Consider the following 4,180-nt stretch of genomic DNA (forward strand, 5'->3'; position numbering starts at 1 on the left):
AGGATGATTAATTGAATGTATTAAGTATGAGGTATATAAAGAAAGCTGCTTGATGTAATAAATTATTCTTTGAAGGCGTAAGCCGAGGTACCAGATACATCAGTAAATACTTTTCTATCCTGATGGTTCGTGTGTTTTATAATAATTCAATATAGCACATGCATGGGAACCATTAAAATAATTGGACAGTATCAGAACATAGGTGTCATTACATACCAGTTGGGGTGGGTATGTTGATTATTGTTTGAGATATGGTGGGGGGGTGTCAATTAACAACTAGTATATTCCTGTAGTCCACATTACTTTCCTAGTCAGTGCTGTTATCTGTACCTTACAAGTCTTACTACACTACCCTATAGCCTTAGTTTGGACAGTGATATGGCTGTCATAATCGTTGCACATGAATTGGTTTTACCTGCAGTATACACCTCTTACCTGGTATACCTGTGGAGGGAATGTTTGTTAACACTAACTAACTGTTTCTACACGTACTCCCAGATTCTGAGTTGATGTTGTGCACATAGCTATCCAACTCTTTCTGCACAGACTCTGGCCATGTGTTGACCACATGCTGGTGTGCCGGGACATATCTAGAATATTGCCCTCTTCCACCTTTAGTAACCTGACACACACATATACATGCTTTCCTACACAGTTATATTATGTAGCACAGTGTGGGTGACAGTGATCAGTGATACTTTATTATTCAGAGAAACTGTAACACTCACAATTCCCTACAATACCAGAGTGAACAGTACCAGTACATTATAATCGTCTGCATTTCTCAGCACAGTGTTCGTATCCGACGTACCTGTGGGAGCAATGTTTGTTAGCACTACCTGACTGTTGCCACACAAACTTCAAGATTATACATTAGTATTATGCACATACATCTCACTCTGTTACTGTACACACTCTGGTCAGAGCTTGACAACATGGGAGTGTAGATAGGACATACTTGAATTATTACTCCCCTAACATTTTCAGGGGTTGCTTCAGTGACAGGTTTGTTCTCATAGGTGTTTGCCAATCACTTGTATTCCCTGTTTGCTGGCTAAACATCTGGGATCATCCCACAGATTTACCAGGGGGACAGGGGGACAGGCAGCAGATATGGGCCCATATACTGGACATTCTGGCCTCATATGTACAGTTGTGGGGTATGATTCTATATGCAGCCTACATCCACTCCCAGGATTCAGACCATGGCTGTGTCTGTCACAACTTAAACACTCTACATCACAGTTGTGTCTGCTATATAGATATTGCTGTATATCTCCAATCTGCTTTCTGTCTTATTAATCCCCGGTGCTTTTGCATTCTGACCTTGTATTACAACACACACATATACAGATTTCCTAGACAGTTATATGTTGCAGGACAGTGTGGGTGACAGTGATGTGTAATACCTCATTATTCAGAGCAACTGCATCATTCGCACTGTTATACAATACCAATGTAAACAGTACCAGTACTGGGTATTATTCTTGTATTTCTGGGTACAGTGTTGGTATCTGACAGACCTGTGGGAGAAATGTTTATTAGCACTACCTGAATGTTCCCACACACGTACCAGATTCCACATTACTATTATGCACATACGTCTCACTCTGTTACTGTACACACTCTGACCACAGCTTGACAAGTTGGGGTGTAAATGGGACATACGTGGCTTCTTAGTCTCATAAGGTATTGGGGAGTTGCCAGCATGCCAGCTTTGTTCTCATAGATGTGTGTCAATCAGTTGTATTTTCTGTTTGCTGCCTATACATCTGGGATCATCCCACTGATTTCCCAGGGGGACAGGTTGATAGGTAACAGATATTGGCCACTTTACTGGACATTCTGGACATATCTGTACAGTTGTGGGGTATGATTCTGTATGTAGAGTACTACCACTGGCAGGATTCAAATCATGGCTGTGTGTGCAAAAAAAACAACAGTTCACATCTCAGTTGCATGTGCTATTTGGGTTTTGTTGTCTGCATTTTCCCTGTTTTCTGTCTATGTGTCTCTCAGTTGTACTAAATGGCCTCTGGGGATTACACCTGTCATATACAGGCATTCCCAAACATTCAATTTATGGTGCACAATGTGGGTAACAGTTCTTAATACAACAGTACTATTACATGACTGCTAATCTAAATTACCATATGATACCAGAGTATACACATGCAGTCCAGCAGTTAGACCTTTATTGTCAGGCTATTACACTTTTATTGACATACAAACGATATGAGACTCTTCCTGCCATATTCCCTAGTGTATGCAGTACTTGCCTTGAACTATACAGGCTTTATACAGGCAATTAATTTACTACTACTTTTAGTTTTATTTCCTATGACAGTAAATGCATGAGTATTACTGACCTACCTCACCTTGCAACCTCGCCAGGCAACTGACGTGGTTCTCCTGGTTCACGGCTCACTCCATTGTAGCTGTGGGGGACATAAGAGGACAATTTAGCCATACCTATCCATGATATACCTGAGCTGTCAGTTATTACACACATAGTGGGGTGATACTTACACACAACTGGAACATCCCCTGCTGCGCTAGACTCTTGGAACCACTCCTCTAAGACGTCCCCCTTACGCAGCTTCAGGTCGGCATAGTGATGCCTGACCTGCTCACCAGTTCGGGGTATGCCGGTGGCACTGGTGAGGTCACGGGTGAGATGGTCCCAGGCTTCTGCCTTATATTGGGAGCCCTGGTACTGGCTCTGCAGCAGTCTCTGATCATGGCCTTTGACAAGGAGTCCTGCCATGGCCTTGGAATCCTGGATGCACCAGCGCTGCTTCTGAAAGCACACACTTTCTCCCCTTACTGCCATTGTGCCTGCAAGGGGAAGCTACAACCAGTTATGAGATGTATTCCCACCTCTTGGGTTTAAGTAGGGCCAATATCCCGCACTTTTCCGTGATGGACGGTTTTGAAATGGCTAGGCTATGGGCAAACCTGCTTACCTAGGATTGGCATTGTTTAAAGGGGTATAACACTGGGCACATTGAGTTAGCTGGCCTACACATTGCTTACACCTCCTAAGCTAGCCTGTGCAATGCTTAGCATTGCTTACATTAGACTTTGCATTATAATTCCTTTTTGGCATTGAGTTATTATTCATTATACCATATATATATGCCTGGTATCCATGATTCATGTGTACATACACTGTATGGGGTCCTTGTGTTTTACTGGGGACTTCAACACTCTATTACTATTACACCTGACTTCTGGCCTTGCTGCTCTACTCCGGTTCCCATATTTATGTTATGTAGTGGGTTAAGGCACATATGTCTGTATACTGATTCCTTTCAAGGTTCAGTTTGGTTTTACTATGGTGAAGACTTGTTTGCTGATATCGTCTGAACTTCTGTGATGGCTTGGTGGTTAGGTTAATTACTGTGACTATGGTGTATAGAGTCCTGGATTCAAGACCTACATGGCTGTTAATTTTATTGATGGGCAGAACAAGGGCCGTTGGATACAGAGTGATTAAGGCACCTTTGAGCATTTGTAAGTGGGTTTACATGGGCTTGCGTGATGGTTAGCACTGCTAACCTGCCGTTACATCTGCTTATAGACAGTTAGCTTTAGAATTGCTTAACAGGCATAGCCATTGCTTACCTCTGTGCAAATGGGGTTAAACTCGCTTACTAGTGCTTAAATATGCTTACTGCTTATTGGTGCATAAACCTGCTTACTAGTGCTTTATTCATTATGACACTGACACCTCACATGTGCATTTACTGCAGTACTCCAGTTCATAAAAATATGTTATTTAGTGAGTTATGCAACATAAATGTTAATCATAACGTGCTTTGCCATGGAAAATGGGATGTGTTGCAGTGGGACTCAAACCGGGAATGCCTGCTCGTAAGGCGAATGCTGTGCCCACTACACTATTGCTATGCTGCTTCATTTGCATATATCTTCCTTGTTAACCTCTTCAGCCATTTAAGCTGCATTAACCGTAGATAAGCGATGGCCATGGAAAATAGGATGTGCTGCAGTGGGACTCAAACCGGGAATGCCTGCTCGTAAGGCGAATGCTCTGCCCACTACACTATTGCTATGCTGCTTCATTTGCATATATCTTCCTTGTTAACCTCTTCAGCCATTTAAGCTGCATTAACCATAGCTAAGCGATGGGCACACCTGCGCACCTACGGTTAGCTTT

Source organism: Protopterus annectens, chromosome 2.part2 (assembly GCF_019279795.1).
Source record: "Protopterus annectens isolate FY-2018-M chromosome 2.part2, PAN1.0, whole genome shotgun sequence".
Classification (NCBI taxonomy): domain Eukaryota; kingdom Metazoa; phylum Chordata; order Ceratodontiformes; family Protopteridae; genus Protopterus; species Protopterus annectens.